The sequence below is a fragment of the Mus caroli genome, unplaced genomic scaffold, assembly GCF_978045245.1.
Source record: "Mus caroli unplaced genomic scaffold, Mus_caroli_1 scaffold_2, whole genome shotgun sequence".
Taxonomy (NCBI): Eukaryota; Metazoa; Chordata; class Mammalia; order Rodentia; family Muridae; genus Mus; species Mus caroli.
The window spans coordinates 36,047,933-36,068,055 of record NW_028227257.1 but is presented as its reverse complement, the minus strand read 5'-3'; positions in this window follow the sequence as shown (position 1 = coordinate 36,068,055).

Below are 20,123 nucleotides of genomic sequence, written 5' to 3'. Positions count from 1 at the left end.
AAGGCAGCACTCAGAATCACCACACACGGTCATGGTGCAATCTCAGAGAAACAAGACAGAAGTCACTTAAAGCCCACTACAGTCCTGCCTCCCATACCAATGGTGTGCTCCTTTCCTGAGAGTGTCTCATCAGCATCTGAGTCTGCCCATCACTGTTCCCTTCTTGTGGCACCTTTATCTCCATAACCCCAGTTGCTTCTCTATTTCCTCCTATTCTCACTCTTTGTCAGCCTCCTGACAGCATCAGCTCCCACTCACTGTGTTGGAGTTACTGAGACTCCTTGAAGACTGATATAGTAGAGCTCACTTCTCTTTTCTATTCAGAGGTCAGACTCTGCTTGACCTTAGCTATCAGTAGCTGGCACCACACAGGGTCTGATGCACACAACAGACACCCAACAGCAATGGCTTACACAGATAAGGTTGAACTTCTCTGGGATAATATGGAGCACAGAGAAGGGCAGTTCCGAGTCTGTGTGGCCTGGCCACTAGACCCAGTTCATCCCTGTCTTTACTCTGCCATCTCCATATGTGGGCCCATGTTCACAAAAAAACCCAGCTGCCTCGTGGGTCTCACTTCTACACCCTCAGGGTCCTCCTAACAACACTTTGGAGTCTAACTCAGTTATTTTATCCCACAGCTCTCTGCTGCCAACCTTCTATGTGCCAACAGACTCTCAATGGTCTCCTACTGACATGACAAAACAAAACCATTACAAGGGATTTTGTAGAAAGGCTCCGGCCCCTAGCTGTCTGACCCAATTCATCTGACCTGTGGTCCCTCCTCCACTTCTCTGCCGTCTGCATGCTGGTCATACTAACCACATCATCTCTCCTTGAGCAAACCTGGCCTATCCTGCCAAACTAGATCTTCCTTGAGGCTAGAGTACACCTTCCTTAGACTTCATGGGGCTTGCCCATTGCATACTTCAATTTTCTGCCCAGATATTACTTCCTTAGGAAAGACCTTGCTGATTATACTGTCTGAAATTTTCTCCCACTTCCATCTCTTCAGTTCCCTTCAATGTCTACATTTTCTCTGTATCACTTGTCACCATTAACTTAATGTAGCTTTTACTTGTTTGCTTTAATCTCTTTTTGAGATAAAGGCTTGCTATGTCAGAAGAAAACTGGTCTTGGACTCGTGGGCTCAGATGAACCTCTAGTCTTAACCTCCTAACTGATAAGCCTGTATAAGTTTATTCCACCAAGCTGGGCATGAACTCTTTACTGATATGTTAATTGTATCTATTGATTGATTACAGTGTGGTAATTCAATATATGTGTGTACAATGCATAATGATCAAATCAGAGTAATTACCACTGTGTTTCCTTAAATATACCATTTCTTTATATTGAGACTCTCAAACTCCTCCCCTCTGGTTCTTTATAAAATATATAGCAAATTGTTGTGTAATCTCCCTTCTATGGTACAACATTAGAATTTTTCCCCCTCTATAAAACTTTATTTTGGTGACCCTTGTCCAGTCTTCTCTGTCCTAGCTTTTTCTCCTGTCCTTAACCTCTAGTTAACTTAGTTCATTCCTGTTACCTTCTTTTAAATATAAACTCCACACGAACAGAATTTTTTTTTGGGGGGGGGTGTTGAGACAGGGTTTCTCTGTATAGCCCTGGCTGTCCTGGAACTCACTTTGTAGACCAGGCTGACCTCGAACTCAGAAATCCACCTGCCTCTGCCTCCCAAGTGCTGGGATTAAAGGCGTTCACCACCACTGCCTGCAAGAACAGACATTTTTATCTTTCCTTTTCCCTATCTTTCTACTATGTGAAGCACTGTCCATGCCTGTATGTGCCTGTAACCCAGCACTGTGAGAGGACAGAGATAGGACAGGTCCCTGGAGCTTTCTGCTGCCAGCATAGCTCCAGACTCATCGAGGGACCCTGCCTTAAGGGAATAAGATGGAGAGAGATAGAGTAATAATACATCTGACATTTTTCTCTGGCCTCTGCATGTATACTGGTGTGTGAGCAAGGAAGAACGCACATGCACACACTCATGTACACATACACACACACACACATGCATACATCAGTTCCTTCCCACCTCACACAAGAAAACAAAAATCATAGCCATGTAGATATGCATCATAAAGGGCAAGACTTGTTCAACATAAGAAAATCCTTCTATATAATTTATGTTGTTCGATTAGTGGGTAACACTCCTATGGACTCTTTAAAATATTTAGTAAACTAGATAGGCATGCAGTGCTGATTAAAAACAAAACCTGAAGTGGAAACTTAAGGGTTCTTTGGAAAGTCGGTTGGACGGTGTTCTGCTGGGGCAAACACTTGAAGGAACATTTTGCTGAAGCAGACACAGAAGAGAAGATGTTCTGCTAAAGCAAGCATGTGAAAGGAACGTGATGAAGGAAACTTTACTAACAAGACTCGTGTATTAGTCCATCTTACATTGCGTGGTTGAGCTGCATTTGTCAAAAGTCCTTGGACTTGAGCTGATTGGATGCATATGCTGAGGCACGAGCTGAGGCAAGGCACACGGAGGACACATGATGACATGATGTTTGCAGAGTATAAAGAAGACTCCACGAAGTGACCAGGACAGAGCTTGGCTTGCTGTGTAACCACTGTGGATCTCAAGTGTTCGATGATCTTAGCTTTCCCTAAAAGAGGCATAGCGAAGAACTCCTGGTGATCCTGCTGGTCCCTCCTGCTGACGCGAGCTGAGGCTGATGCCTGGCTGTCTCTGCTAGGTTGTGTCACTGCTGTTGCTAACCCGACTCTACTGAACTGGACTGCTGGTGTATCCATGAGGTGTGGATCAAGTGCTGCTGCCTGCTGATCTGTGAACTGAACTGACGATTTCCATACAACACAGATTGGAGTTGCTCCAAAGAACCTTTCTAAACAGGTCCGCTTCCCCCCTCCACCAACCCCCATAGCCTTTCTTTTCCACTACCTCTGATGGGTGGTGGGCTCCAAGGGAGGCTAAAGCCTTTAAGAACCATCATTAAAAATAAGGTTTGAAAAAAATTAAAGTTACAAGAACCTAACAAAATGGGATTAGAATTTTGCTTGATTTGTTAATGCAAAGAGGGCTGGTGGAGTGCTGGAAGCTTTCCCACCAGAAAGGAAGCAGAAGGCAGAGATGCTTGTCACTATGGCCACCTTCAACTTAACCTATGCAGTTACAAGAGTCAGGGTTGAGTTATAAACTGGAAACAGAATTGTTATTGCTTGTGGCTTGTACAACATTATTCTCAAGCATTTAATGAAATCCAGAGGAACCATCCTAAAATTATCAAGGTTGACTTTTGTTTGCCTTTATTCAAACAATAACTAATCACACAATATAATCAGCAAATCATAAAATATCTTTCTAATGTTTCAGTTAAGTTATACATAGACTCTACAAGGGGAAACTTATAAAGTTTTACTGAGAGGCTAAAAGGAAGATCTGAACAGATCAAAAACATGCAATACTCAGCTAGTGGCGGAAAGACACACCTCCTCTACAAACTGATTAGTTAAAACCAGGCTATACTGGGGCTGGAGGGATGGAGGGATGAAGGGGTGGAGGGATGGAGGGCTGGCTCAGTGGTTGAGAGTATGGACCAGTCTTCAGAGGACTAAAATTCTGTTCGCAGCACTCACTCTGGGTGGCTCACACCTATATGCAATTCCAGCTTCAGGGGTCAGAGGCCTCCTGCATCGTCAGGCATCTGCACCAACATGCACAAACCCCACTCCCACACACAGGCCACCATCAGTCATGTACTCATAACCGAAAACAAGCGTTTTTTAAACAGGTTGCTAGAGGAACTGGGGTCTCCGTTCATGAATTCTTGGTCTCATTAATAAAATTATCATTTTATTAGAGTTTGAGAGAAAACAATAGGGTAGTAGAAAAGCTATAAATGTCGGCAGTTTCCCAAAGGAGGAGGATGCTCAGAAGATGCTCATTGCAAAGTGTGGGGGGGGGGCAAGCTTCAAGGAAAGACTGAGAACCAAAAAAAAAAAAAAAAAAAAAAAAAATGCCAGGCGTGTTGACACACGCCTTTAATCCCAGCACTTGGGAGGCAGAGGCAGGCGGATTTCTGAGTTCGAGGCCAGCCTGGTCTACAGAGTGAGTTCCAGGACAGCCAGGGCTGCACAGAGAAACCCTGTCTTGGAAAAACCAAAAAACAAAAAAAAAAAAAAAAAAAAAAAAAGAAAAAGAAAAAACAAAGGAAAGACCGAGAAAGCCCAGACCGTCTGGAAAAGCATGCCTGCGGCTTTGGACAAGACGATGGAAAGAAGAAGAAAAAAGTTGTTTTTCTGAGAAATTTAGAAAAGCAGGCTGGCTTAGCAGAACTATGTGGCAGTGGTTCTGTGAGTAACTGCATGGAGGGCAGAGTTTCTTGGGAGGATAAGGACATTATCCCATTAAGGGGTAATTATTCCTCCCTCTCCTTAGCATTAGGCGGATCAACCTTCCCTGAGTAGTAATCTCTTGGTCAGGTGATTGAGAGGCACAGCTAGGTTAACTTTGAAGAGAGAGGATGGATATATAGAACATTTTCACGTTTAGAAACAGAATGACTCTAGATTATTTTTCCCCATGAGTTTTCCCTTTATGAGCTTCAACAAAACTCTGGTAATCATCCTCAGAGGCCTCTGAGAGTTCAGTATCACCCTCTCCAATTGAGACTGTAAAACTGTCTAGGAGATAGGCTGGATTGGTATAGTTATTAAACCACGAACATCTAGGAATCCAACTCCAAAGCTCTTCACCAAGACAGATTGGTGTCTGGGAGAGTGTTTCCTTCACACCCTCGTGTGCAGCCTCCAGTGTGGGTCCTCATCCAGAAGAAGAACAATAAAAAACCAGAACTCACCCTGGCATCCCAGCCTCTGGCCAGGAGAGAACCAATCAGGGTCCCTTCCCATTTCCCGACAAGGATTAGAACGGTTTACTCTCAGGCCCCTACACTGAACTACCAGACGCATCTCTTCCTGCCTTCCTCGAAACATCATCAGCATTTAAAAGATAAAACTTCACAAGTGAGCCTGGAATTCATATGGGAGAAAATGCATAAGAACTTTAAAAAATAGCTTTCAAAATGACCTTACAATTTTTAAAATATATTACTGGGCAGAAGATGAAGCTGCGTGATACAGTGCTAACCCAAAATGTGAGGAGATGTGTGTATAGGTAGATAGGTATGTATGTATGTATGTATGTATGTATGTATGTATGTATGTATATGTATGTATATGTATGCATATGTATGTATATGTATGTATATGTATGTATATGTATGTATATGAATATGTATGTATATGTATGTATATGAATATGTATGTATGTGTATGTGTATGTGTATGTGTATATGTATGTATGGTGATTTGAGTAAGAATGGCTCCCGTAGGTCCTTGTTTTTCAATGTTTAGTCACCAGGGAGTGGCACTACTTAGAGGGATTAGGAGGTGTGGCCTTGTTGGAGTTGGAGGAAGCGCGTTTCTGTGGGGGTGAGCTTTGGGGTTTAAGAAGCCCAAGCTGGGGCAGGGGAGGAGAGAGGTGCTGGTGAGATGGCTTAGTGGTTAAGAGCACTGGCTGAGTTCAGTTCCCAGCAACCACACAGTGGCTCGCAAACCATCTTCAGGGGGGTCTGATGCCCTCTTCAGGCAGGAGGATGTATATGCAGCAGAGCACTCATACATTAAATAAATAAAATTAAAACCCAAAAAACAAAAAAACAGAAACCCAAGCCAGGCCTAGTGACTCTCTTTTCTTGCTGCCTGTGGATCCGGATGTAGAAATCTCAGCTCCTGCACCATGTCTACCTACCTGCCATCATTCTTCCCACCATGCTGATAATAAACTAAACCTCTGGAACTGTAAACAAGCTCCAACTAAATGTTTTCTTTGCGTTGTGGTGGTCATGATGTGTCTTCACAGCAATAGAACACTGACTAAGACAGTCTGCGCATGCTAGAGCAGTTTCTAAGGTGATATCTTTTTAAAAATGAACAGTATAACTTTATATGTATCCGTCTCCAAGAAGTGATGAAAGCCCAATAAAAATGATGTTTCACACCAATGGAAAAGACTAGACAAATCATCCTGAGACAATTAGATCTACATTTAAGAAAAAAATTTAGATTACCTAATAATATATAAAACTAATTCTAAGTGAAGTCTTAGTGGTAGAGAAGACCTTGTTTGTTTATTCAGTATGTGTGTGTGTGTGTGTGAGAGAGAGAGAGAGAGAGAGAGAGACCTCCAGTGTGCCAAGGCCAGGAGGTGTCTTCCAGCATCATTCCCTGCTGTACTCCTTTGAGACCAGGTCTGTAGCTAAACCTGGAGCTTGCATTTTTTTTCCAGCTAAGTTGGTAGTCAACCAACCCCAAGGACCCTCCTCCCTCAGCCCTCCTTGGTGCTAGGGTTGCAGGTGTTCATGGGATCACTCACAGTAGGTTCCAAACTCTGGTCCTCGCAATTACATAGCAAAATGTTTTAACCACTGAGCCATCTCTCCAGCCTCGGAGAAGACTTCCTTAACCAAGGTTTAGAATAAAAGTGCAAAGACTACAGAGGAAAAAGAAAGACCGTAGAGCAGAGATAAAAACTCTCCTGCACACGTGTAAGAGAATACTAGATCTATGATAGCAGGAAGAAGTGAGAGGCAGGGTGACGCAAAGAAATGCCACAGATAAATAGATGGCAAGAAACGAGATAGAATTCAGAAATACTAACACTTACAGTTACAGAAGTATTTACTGGAGGCCATAAAGGTTGGATACCACGGCTTTGCTGAGGACCATGAAGGGAATGCTCTTTCCTCGTGGTCTAAAGAATGGAAACTACCAGCCAGGCGTGGTGGTGCACTCGGGAGGCAGAGGCAGGCGGATTTCTGAGTTTGAGGCTAGCCTGGTCTACAAAGTGAGTTCCAGGAAAGCCAGGGCTACACAGAGAAACCCTGTCTTGAAAAACCAAAAAAAAAAAAAAAAAAAAAAAAAAAAGATTGGAAACTACCTCTGGCTCAGGGGAGGGGCATGGCATGCTGATCTCTTCTCCAGATTAGAAAGAACATTCTTAACTGTTTCCTTCTCCTTGAAGGTTAATCCAGCTGGGTTTCTTGATCACCAGGCCAAGAGATTACCAGGTAGGAAGGCTGATGCCCTGGCTCCCGATGCTGTGTTGAGGAGAGAGGGGAGGAATAATTATCCCCTTATGAGATTAAGTCAGCGCAGACAGTTACAGAGCTGCCAGAGTGAACATTGCTGAGCATAACTGACTCAGATAGGCACGACCTTTCTTTTTCTTATTCCTATCTCTTTGTCCAAACTTAGGCACACTTTCCTGGGTGCCCAGAGCTTCTCATTCCTTCTCTGACGCTGCTCACTGTACACTGGTGCCACGCGGCTGCTTATGAACTACATGCCCTTCGCTTCCCTTTTCTATCCTTCCTCCTGTCAGCGGCTGCCCACGTTTATAGTGTGCTTACCCTGTAGTGTTCTCTCTCTCTTTCCCTCTCCCTCTCAAATTCTAATTGTCTTCATGCTTCATTTCAATTTTGTTTATAAATTATTTCATTAACAAAACTAACTTCCTAAAAAAGGAACCCCCAGCTTCCCTGGTAACATGTCATACCATGTGGGGCTCCCCCCACCCCCTTCCCACCACTGACTAAGTATGTAACAACCGACAGAAGCTGACGAACATAAACTCAGTGGCCACAAACAAAGTTACAGAAACTCTGAGGGACACTTAAGAAAGCAGCCTGGACTCTGGACGGGTAGGAAATCCAACCGCAAAGATAAATACAGCCTTATTGCCACCCATGAGACGCAAGAAAATTGATATTCAGGCAAGGAAAATGTGACCACAACGCACACAAAGAAGACAGTGGTTGGCAGGAAAGGTATTATCTTCAGGGGGCAACTTTTGCTTAGAGCTAGGAAACTCTTATAGAAACGCGGGCTCCAAGGGGCTGGAAGGATGGCTCAGCAGTTAGAACATGCCCTGCCCTCCCAGAGGAGGTTCTCAGCACCCATGTTCAAGGCTCATAACTGCCTGTTACTCCAACTCCAGAGGATCTGCCGACCTCTTCCAGACTCCAGGGGCACCTCATGCACATGCGCATATCCACACATACGCATGGTTAAAAGTGAAAATTAAATCAATCAATCAATCAAACAAACAAACGAACAAACAATCAAACAAACATAAAACCCAGGCTGGCTGCTGCCTGGGAGGGAAATCAACTGCAGAAGAGAGAAACAGAAGTTAGTCTGCACTCAGTCCATTCCTGTCCAACCAGTTTGAACCCCAGCAGGGCACCACACACAAACCATTCCGGTCTAACCTGTTTGAAATCCTGAGGCACAAAGAGCTGTTCTCAGTAAAGTTCGATTAGAAAGTGAAGTCTGGAGACCTGAAGACTGTCACGCCCTACAAGGGAAAACTATTGGCTAGTTTTGTACTCTGTTTTATCTTCATTTCTTTATTTCACGGTACCTTTTCTTTTTTTCTTTTTCTTTTTTTTCTTTTTTGTCTTCACATCTGTGTGCTGACTTCATCTTCGTCTTTCCTCACTTTATGGTCATTCTACTGTGCTCCTTTCCCTGTGGCCTACGTGGTTTTCCTTTCTTGGTCTCATTTCTTTCCCTGCTCCTTCTTTCCGCTTGTTAGTTTCCTTAGCGTTGCTAACCTTTAATCAAAGCATTCCGACTTTTTTTTTTTTTTTTCTTGAGACAGGGTTTCTCTGTATAGCCCTGGCTGTCCTGGAACTCACTCTGTAGACCAGGCTGGCCTCGAACTCAGAAATCTGCCTGCCTCTGCCTCCCAAGTGCTGGGATTAAAGGCGTGTGCCACCACTGCCCATTGTATCCTAACTTTCTGCTTCCTAGCTTTATCAATTACTTTTCTTATTGTGGTAAGAAAACGCGTGTCAGAACAAGGGTGGGAGGAGTTTCTTTGGCTCACAGTTTGAGGGTACAGTCCATTGCAGCAGGGAAGTTGGCTTGTCCAGTGGATGAGGGAGCTAGTCACATTTCACCCACAGTTAGAAAGCAGAGAGGAATGAATGTTGGTGGTCAACTAACTTCCTTCTGTTACACAATGGAGGACACCTAACCAGGAATGGTCTGGCACCATCCATGTTTAGAAAACCCTAATTTTAAAAATCTTTCACACACATGCCAAGAGGTTTGTATATGTGGTCATTGTAAACCCTATTAAGTTGGTAATTAAGATCAGTCACCACATTAGCCCTAATGGAAGTGTAACTGAAGTGCCCCCTTTTTTGCCTCTAACCTTTTTTCCCCCGATGTGTTTCAGCACTACGTTTGATCTAATCAGTATTCCTATTACTGCTATCTGTTTAGTTTCAGACCTAGGACAAGGGACCTAGGTACATACTTTACATACCAGAGCAATCCTGGCCTCCAGCTTCTCCCAGCATCCCTCAGTCCCTACCTGGAATACCCTGCCCTTAATCCTGAACCTTCCAGCCCAGGGGCTGGGCTGCCCTTCCCACAGATGCTCTTCCCTGTATAATCCAGACATTTTCTCCTCTCTCTGCATGAGCACTTTCTCTTCCTTTTTCCCCCTCCCCTCTGTCTGGTCTCTTTCCTCTTAGAGCCTGTGACCTGGCCCACCCAAGAGCAGTTTCCCAATAAACCTGCATTTATGTATATTTTAATCTGCCTTGGATTGGCTCATTTTATCAGCAAAGAAAATAAGTTAGCACTACCTGTACGTCCCTTCTAACTCGTAGTGAGGATCCTGCAGTCAAAGTGACAACCACTAAGAAGATCTATATATAAATTAAAACTAACAAAAAGAATGAGAAAACACACACACACACTCATCCCAACTGATGTGCAAATTACAACACAGAAACACAAACCACAAAAAAGCCAGCACGATGCCTCCCACAGCCCCCAGAAGGCCTCCCTAACTGAAGCCAAAGACACTGAAATAGCTGAAATACAGGGAAGCCAATTCAAAACACTAAAACTCAGCAACATCAGAGAGGATTCAAACAAGTAGACAAATGAGAGAAAGCAATTCAAGACCTAGGTTTTATTATTCTTTAGATTTATTTTATTTTGTGTGCATGAATGTTTTTGCTTGCATATGTGTGTGTGTGTGTGTGTGTGTGTACACCTGGTGCCCTTCCATGTGGGTGCTGGGTGTCAAACCTGGGTCCTTTGTAAGAACAAGTGCTCTTAACCACTAAGCTACCTCTCTAGCCCAAGACCTAGATGTTAAAAGTCAGCAGCATGGGAAGAGACTCTGCTGCATGAAGGAGAAAGTAAGCAGGAAACTGAGATTCTGAAAAGGAACCAAACTGAAATTAGTGGGATGAAAGAATCAACCAATCAGGGGCTGGCGAGATGGCTTAGTGGTTAAGAGCACTGACTGCTCTTCCGAAGGTCTTGAGTTCAAATCCCAGCAATCACATGGTGGCTCACAACCATCCCTAATGAGATCTGACACCCTCTTCTGGTGCGTCTGAGGACAGCTACAGTGTACTTCCATATAATAAATAAACAAATTAAAAAAAAGGAATCAACCAATCAAATAAAGCAGTGGGAAGTAGCCTCTGCACACAACACTAGGCAGAAGAAAGACGAGGCTGAGGAACTGTCACACTCAGGGCTGGAGAGATAGCTCATCAGTTAAGGGCACTGATCTTCCAGAGGACCCGGGTTCAATTCCCAGCACCTTCTGGTGGCTCATGGCTGTCTGTGATTACAGTTCCAGGGGATCCAACACCCTTACACAGACATGAATGCAGACAAAACACCAATGCACATAAAATAAATTTTAAGAATTAAAAACAACAACAAAAACACCCACAAGGTCTTAATCAAGGTCTTAATAATCTATTGCTTACAGACAACATATCTCCCCGGCAAAGACACAGCTAGAAAGGTAAAGTATGGAATACAATGTACCAAGAAAACTGAAGCAGGAAACAGGCAGAAACAGCCACTCTTATATAAGACAAACCAGACTTCAAGACAAAGTTGGTCAAAAGAGATAAAGGAGCCCATCAGATATACTTGTACCAAATGTTGGTGCATCTAATTTCATTGAAAAAAAAAAAAAAACCACACACACTACTGGACATACAGTGACAAACAGGACCAGGTACAATAATAGTGGGAAACTCCATTACTCTTCTCTCATCAATAGATTGGCTAGACACACACCCAAAATGGAAAAACTTCAGATGTAATCTGTAATCAAGTGAGCTTGATAGACACTTGCAGAATAATCTATCCAACAGCTAAAACAAACCTACCATCTACTCAGCAACTCTTTGGAATGTTCTCCAAAATAGGCCACATTCTGGGCCAAGTTCAAGTCTTAACAAAAGAATTGAAGTAGTTTCCTGTATCTAATCAGATCATAATGGAGTAAGCTAGAAGTCAGTAGCTAGAGAAACTACAGAATCTAGACAAATGCATGGAGAGTGAACAATATACTCTTTTTTAAAAATGCATAGGTGTGCTCTATGTATGTGTTCCTATAAATATGTGTGAACATAAGTGTGTGTGTGCTCTATGTATGTGTTCCTATAAATATGTGTGAACATAGATGTGTACATAGCGCAGAGCTCGATGCGGATGCCCTCCCACGCCTTCTCTCCGCCTTATATTCTGAGGCGAGGTCTCTCACTGTATCTGGAGCTTGTTAATTTGTTGAGGCTGGAGCCAATATGTTCCCAGAAGCTACCTGTCTCAACCAGCACCCTTTATACACACGTAAATGCACACACGTGCACACATCTGCTGAGCATGAACATTAGAAAAACATGCTGCTACAGGAAGTTTTTTGTGTGAATGCTGGCAATTTAAACTTGGACCATCACTCTTATGCAATATACATACATTTTACCAATGGAACCATCTCCCTAGTCCCTGAATGTACACCCTTGACAAAATCAAGAAAGAAATTGAAAAACTCTTAAAAATCAAATTAAAAATTGAAAATGCAACTAACACCCTTAGGATACAGCAAAGATGATTCTAAAGTGGGATTTCATAGCTATGAATGCACAGATGACTAAAACAAAACAATCCAGTAATAAAACTCAAATTTTTAGAAACACGAGGGGGGGGGCTTCAAAATTAGTAGATGGGAAAAATAATAAAGATCAGGCCAAACATTAATGATATAGAGACTTTAAAATGCAATTGCAAAAAAAAAAACCAAAAAACAAAAAAAACCTTAACACAACAAAGTTGCTTGTCTGAAAAAAAATCAAGGTTGACAAACCCTTAACTAAACTAACAAAAAAGAGAAAGAAAACACAAACTACAAATTACAAGCATTACATTACAGAAAATAGCTGTCAATATCAGAGAGTCAGTTAGGGAATACTTTAAAAATATGTATTTCAATAAATTAGAAAATGTAGAAGAAACTCACACATTCCTAGACACATGTGACTTGACTTACCAAAATTAAACCAAAAGAAGATAAACGACTTAAACATAGATAGCTTTTCTATGTGCTAATAATAAACACACAGAGAAAGATAAAGGTAACCAACCCATTCACAATAGACATAAACAAAACAAAACAAAACACCTGAAGGAAGTGAAAGACCACTATACTTTAGAACGACAAAGAAAGAAATGGAAGATGATGCTGGAATATGCAATAACTTCTCATGCCCATGTCATGTCAGAATGAACAAAATAGCTACAATACTGAAAGCACTCTATAGATTCGGTGCAATCCCCATCAAAAGGCCAGTGACACTGTTCACAGAAATAGGAAAAAAAATTCACATGGAAACACAAAATGCCCTATATAGTCAAAACAACCTTGAGCAAAAAGATGTTGATCTTTTTAAGCCATAGTAACAAAAAAAAAGCATGGAACAGAGTTGATAAAGGACTTGTAGGCCAACTTGGTTTTTACAATGGCATCAAAAACTGGAGGCAAGGCATCCTCTTCAACCAGTGTGCTGAGGATCTGGGTATCAGATGAGGAAGAATAAAACTGTATTTTTCACTCTGCATAAGGATTAGCTCAAAATGGACCGTAGACCTTTAATGGAACATGTGTAAACTACAAGGGGGAAATGCAAGATGTAGGTAGACAAGGACTTTCTTCAAAGGACTCCAGTGGCTCAGGAAAATGGGACTGCTGGAGTTAAAAAACTTCTGTACAGAACAAGGAATAATTAACAGGTTGCAGGGGCAGCCTACGGGATGGGAGAAAACTCTTTCTGTCTAAATACCTCACGGGAAATTATTTTCTAAAGTATAAAAAGCACAAAAATGTTGAACACCTAAAACAAACAGCCCGACAATTAAGTTGGCAAATGCGATGAGCAGACACTTTACCAGAGCTGCAATACAGATGCCGTCAAAGGATACATGATAATTGATCCACACCCTTAGCCAGCAGAAGATGCAAATTCCATCTCACGATTGTGGAAAGGGCTATCATTAGAAAACAGATGACGACGACGATGACTCTGGCAAGGACGTAGAGAAAAGGAAACCCTTGCATACTGCAGCCGAGAATATAAACTAGAGTCCTAGGAAACTGAGAACGGAGGCCCTATTAGAATGAAAACAGAATTACCATGTTATCTAGCACACTGCAGAGACAGACCATGCTCAGTGTGATGCTGTACCCGGTAAGCAAGTCCTGGAACCAACCTAGACTCCTAGCCACAGGCGAGTGGAGAAAGTAAATATGATACATATACACAGTGAGTCTTTCTTCACGGAGAAACTATGCCAGTTTCAGGAAAATTATGACCCACTGATTTTAGTGAAGGCTGTCTGTAAGACTTGGAGTTTGGTAGTTCAACTGAAGAAAAAGATGTATTCCCTCCAGATCCATCAGTAGCCAATATTTTAGAATGTAAGAGTTGAATGAGTCTCTCTCCTGTCTCTGATTGGATGTTGATAGGCCTAGTCTTCTGTAGGCCCAGTGCAGGTCAGATATAGTTCAATGGATGGCTAAGTTATAGCATAGTCATCATATGGAATACAATTTGGCACTAAACAGGAACAAACCACCTGTATACTCAACTCCGAGAATGACCTCCAATATGAAATGCTGTCTTCTGACACGGCATGTCCTCATGAACCCACAGAAGCTGTGGTTTCTTGCCAGAGATCAAGCCAGCGGCATTCCAGTATGAGTGGGAGAGGGGCCCAGGAGACTCCCTCCCTGTGAAGGTATCAGCATTCAGTGACTATTAGTAATAATTGGTGGGGTAGGAGGAGTCAGTTTCTTTTCGGGTGTGGCTGCTGGGAGGTTACTCCTGCCCTGAATAAGAGTTTCTTCACACCCATGGTCATCCAACTTCACTCTGTGGATTATAGAATAGGAGAAGGCCATTGTGAAGGTAGGAGGAAGAAGCCCTGGGGACAGGGGGCTTCAGGGAGTGAAACGGAGCTTGGGTTGGGTTGGATGTGATCAAGGTACATTGTTTACATATATGACATTGTCAAAAACTAAAAAACCCTCTGTGGTGGTTTGAATAAGCTGGGCTCTTGGGAAATTCCACTATGAAGAGGTATGGACTTGTAGGAATAGGTGTGGCCTTGTTGGAGGAAGTGTGTCACTGTGTGGCTGGGCTTTGAGGTCCTGTGCTCAGGCTCTGCCCTGTGTGGAAGAGACCCTTCTCCCAGGAGGATCCACCGTGAGACAGTCTTCTGTTTGCCATTGGAACAAGATAAACTCTCAGCTCCTTCTCCAGCACTGTGCCTGCCTGAACAGTCATTCTTCCTACCATGATGATAATGGACTGAACCTCTGAACCTGTAAGCCAGTCCTAATTAAATGTTGTCCTTTCTAAAGTTGCCTTGGCCATGGTGTCTCTTCACAGCAATGGAAACCCTAACTAAGGCATCCTCCAAACAATTGTACTAGTGAAACAAAAGCCAACCTCCACTGACAGAATGCAGTGACAGGATTGAACAAATGAGAGCGTGTAAGTGGATGTGCTAAAAGCGGTCAGCTGAGGAAGGACATATGCATGGGCAAAGAAAGGCACTATGAGAGCCACAAAAAACAAAAAACAAAAACAAAAAACCAAACAACAACAACAAAAAAACCAGTTCTGCAGGTAAAAGCACTTGCTACCAACATTGATGACCTGAGTTCAATCCCTGGAATCCACATGACAAAAGGGGAGAACCAACTTGTTCTCTGACATCCATATTTTCCCATAGCAAGCAAGCAAGCACACACACACACACACACACACACATGAAAGCCACCACAAGGCACTCTTGTGTTCTCTGCACTGAGACATATACCATAGTGTTGCCATCTGTTGCTTGGGAACTGAAGGGTCCATAGAGTCTGTATTATTCTTACCCCTGGATATGACTCTCCATTGATCTTTATGTAATAATGAAAACGTTAAATGCATGAGATTCAGTCATGCAATAAACATTTTTTTTTTAGAACCAGAAAAAATGTACCCGAATGATTTCTGTTCTAAGTGTATTGTTATTGTCATCTAGTTCAACCTGCAGAATTTCTCAGGTCCGTTTGCATCCTGGCCCTGGGCCCAACCTTCTCCCTTGGCAGACAACAAGCCTCTCTTGCCAGTACCATCAAATGGCTGTGGATGCAGCTGCCAGCGTCACCTTGACTACCTGCAGAGAGACTCCTGTCACTGCTGGAAGGGTGGGGAGCACTCTGTTCCTGGCAGAGTGCAAGGTTGCACCCTGGTTAATCTAAGAGGAGAAGTCAAGGACAGTAAAGTGAGGGGCTGGCCTGAAGGAGAAGCACTGCTCAGCATTAGAGCCAGAGCCATGCCATAGGCCACTGATACATTTGGCTCCATTTCTCTCCTTAATGGAACTTGAGATAAGTTTCCCAGCTGCTGGATCAAAAGGCAGCCATTGTTTCCCCCTTCCCAGACCACACCACCCAGGTCTTTGCCACCTCAGGGGCTTCTATAAAGGAACACATGCACCCTTTATCTCCAACTCTCTTCAATGTGTTCTAGAGTTTTTACTCTGAGCCCCTATCTCTGTCCCAACATGGCTTCTGTATTGTTGAAGGGAAGTCCACCATTGTTGGAAAGCTGTGGGAAGTGATCAGTAAGACCTGGGAGGTTTAATCTTTGGTGCCTCAGGCACCTTCCTTTAAGTCCTGGGATCCTTACATGTTTCATGGTTCCCTTACCTATTTTGTTGTTGTTGGGTTGTTTGAATCGTTTATTGAGTACACTGTAAGGGCAGAGTGGGCTCACTAGCAAGTGGAGTACTGTCTGATCTCACTATGTGGCCTAGTGTGTCCTGGAACTCACAGTCCTCCTCTCCTATCTGTCCTGGCGAGGACACAGGTGTATGTCATGCCATTACGCCAGGTTCTAAGAAATGTATTATTTTATGTGTGTGGGAGTCTGTGTATGGAAGTCCCAGGACAGCTTTGTGGAGCTCTTTCTTTTAGGAATTGGAGTTATGATGCAAATGTCTTTCTCCACTAAGCTATCTTAGTGGCCATCCAGTCCGTTTACAAATGTCTTGCCATGTAGCCCAGGCTAGTCTGGCAGAGCGGGGTGATCGTCCTGTCTTACCCTCCCTGGTGCCTGTAGACATAGAAAGACAAGTACCACATCACTTATTTCATGTGTGGATTATAAAAATCATGGATTCGATGAGAATAGAAGATGGAATAGTGGCTAGCAGAGAAGGGAGGGAGAACAGGAGGGGGAATGCAGGGAGACTGGTTCTACGTGTAAAGCCACAGCTGGACGTGAGGAGTAAGCTCTCAAGTGCTATTGAACACAAGGGTGAATAGAATCCAGTGTTCCACTGTGCACTTCAAAATACCTAGGACTGGCCATATTCTCACCATTAAAGAAACTATGGGTGGTGGGTAAGCCAAATATCCTGATTTCATCATTACGCCATAAATAAACTCATAGCTTGTTTCCCAACACGAAATGGGAACGGGATGGGAGGGGAACTGGGAGGAACTGGGAGAAGCACAGAGAGGGGAAACCATAATTAGGATATATTATATGGGGGAGGGGATCTATTTCTGTTTTATATTTTCTTTCTTTCTTTCTTTCTTTCTTTCTTTAAGATTTACTTTATGTAGGTGAGTACACTGTAGCTGTCTTCAGACACACATCAGATCCCATTACAGATGGTTGTGAGCCACCATATGGTTGCTGGGGATTGAACTCAGGACCTCTGAAAGAGCAGTCAGTGCTCTTAACTGCTGAGCCATCTCTCCAGCCCCTTATATTTTCAATAAAAAGCATAATTATGTGTCAAATAAAACTTTAAGAAAATAGCACTTAGGCCATTAACCCTCCTTACCTTATGTTTATCATGACTCTAGACTGTGTATGTTTGTGTGTGTATATGTATTTATGTGTGCATGTGTGTGGTATATTGGTGTATGTTTTTTTCTGCATGCATGTGTGTACGTGTGTGGTATGTGGATATACGTGTGTTTATGTGTGCATGTGAGTGGTATGTGAGTGTTAGTGGCTGTCTATGTGTATATATATGTGCACATGTATGCACTTGGCATCCAGCTATAAGGAACACTGCTGACCAACAAGGCAATTCTGTTAATAAATCTATACAGAAGACAAGCCAACTGAAAAGCAGGTCCCAGACATTTGTTACAATCTTCCTGAGTAGCCTTTCATCAGCCTTTCATCAGCCTTTCATCAGCCTTTCACTGGGTGTAAAGTTTCCATGTAATATTTTCTTTAGAAAATACAGGCAGCTGATGGCATGATAAACCAAAGCTCTTTTATTACCAGGAAAATCTCAGGCCAGCAGGTGCTGGTCTACAAGTCCAGATTCTTAGCTTTTCTGCAGTCTAGTTTCTTCCACACAGAGAGAGTCAATGTTTTCAACAACAAGGAAAATATTCTCTCCTCCCCCCTCCCTTTCTTGAAGGGAACATTTTTTATGTTTATTCTCATTAATTTTTATGATTGGTAAAATATTTTCATTACATTAGGCAAAAAGAATCTGGACTAAGTATAGAATTCAAACTATCTGAAATATCCTCCTGGCCAGAAAGACAGTGCAACCAGCTCAGAGGGGTGTTTCTGATCTCAGGAAAATCCAGCAGGGCACTGGCCTGTCAGCAAGGCTGAGAAGCAAGGTCTAGCTTTCTTCTCTGACAGCCTGGAAGTGGACCACAGTTTATTTGTTGAATACGCTCTTCTCTCTTGTAACCATGGCATCTGGTTTAATGGAGTGTTTCTTAGGTCAGGCTGCTTCGGAGCCAATATTTATCATTTTAGAAATTTCCATGAGTCATAAATGAAACCTGCACTCGCAGCACCTTCTACGGACGTCTCTTTCCTAGAGTTGTTTAAAAACGAAAAGGAAAAAACAGAAAGCCTAGAATCCAACACTCAGCTTCTGTTGGGGCACCCGCACACTCCTGCCTGGAGGATCCATCTCTGAAGGGTCAAAGTCTGGGTGCTCGCCCTACAGTCGTCTGAAGCTCCTAAACTGGGCTGGGCAAGGAAGGAGACTTCAGAGGTTGTCAGGGAGGAAGTGACTCACTGGCTGAAGGAGCAGGCGAGTCAGTTTTCCACAGGAACAAGAACAAAATGAGCTAGTGATTCCTCCCACCTCCAGCACAGAGAATCCCAGGAGAGGCTCACCTCTGAGAGACTGGGCCTGCATTCATGACACCAGGGTTTCAGTACCCAGCACTGCTCCTATAGCACCTGCTTGCAATTTTAGCACTACAAAGATAGAGGCAAAGGATCTGAAATTCAAGATCAAGGCCACCTTCAGCTACACAGTGACTTCAGGCCAAGTTAGGTTACAGAGGACCTTATCTTAAAAAACAAAAAACAAAAACAAAAACAAAAAATAAAAAAACGAATCAATCAAACAACAGCCACTATGTCTAGTGCCCGTCTTAGAGTTTATAAGTGAAAATCTGTCCATCTTCATATGGCTTGCATAAAATACAAATTACTAAGACCAGGTTAAACTCTCAATAATATTTTTTAAATATTTATTTTAACTATTCTGGTGCTGAGGATTGAATCCTGGGTCTGCCTGACATGAGCTAAACGTGACCTCTTCCACTGAGTTCCATCTCCATTCTCAATGAAGCAGCTACAGCAGTGGCACTCAACCTGTGGGTAGTGACCCCTTTTGTTGCAGGGATCGCTAGGACCATCAGAAAACACAGATATTTACATTATGGTAGAAAAATCACAGTTATGAAGTAGCAATGAAAATAATTTTGACTTCCAGAAGTGGCTTCTTTGGCCATAACTGTTTTCCTCCTTGAGAAGACCTGGATTTCTGTGACTGAGTCATTACTTGGCACCACCCCTTTCATGTCAAGATGGGACACCAAGGACGTAAACCATAGCAGCCCTTACCCAAAGACGACCAACATGCATACAGACAAACCGTTCAGTTCTACATTCAGATATCTTAGATATGAGGTCTAATTTCTTGATAGGAGTATATCTGTGCTCTCTTCCTCCAAACTTCCACCTCTCAGTGAGCCCGGCAGCTGTCTCCTTTATATTCATTCACATTGGTCACAGAGGCCAACTCTATGGCTTCCCTTTGTGGATGGCTTGCTGCCTGAAGACCTGGTAACATATGGCTAGGTGGTGGTGGCCTAACATTTGCCTGACGTGATCTGCCCCACTGCTTAGGATCTAGAACAATCCCAGGGGGGCTCAGCCTCTCTTGCCTTTTATCTGTTGCTGCCTGACAGAAATGTATGAAATGTATGGACTTATTCATCTTTGCGCTTTTGGCTAACAGCCATAGCTGGCAAAAGTGGACTCCAGGAAACAGTTCTAGGTCAAAGTCAGAAAGCATCAAAGGGATGAGCCTTTAGGAAGGAAACAAGAGCCTTGCTTTGCCTCCAAATACAAGCTTCTCTCTAGTACTTGTTTTCTCTCTTTCATGGGGAAAACATTTAGCAATAATAGACACTAGGAAGATGAAAACAGCCCTTTAAAAAACATTAACCAGACTACTCAGATTCCTACGTGGCTAGTATGTTATGGGACTGAACACAAGAAATCCTTGTAAGTCAAAAATATTTTTATTTTGGATAGGATATTGCTCTAAGGCTGACCCAAAGCTTGCAGTCCTTCTGCCTTAGTCTTCTGAGTCCTGGGATAATAAGCATCACC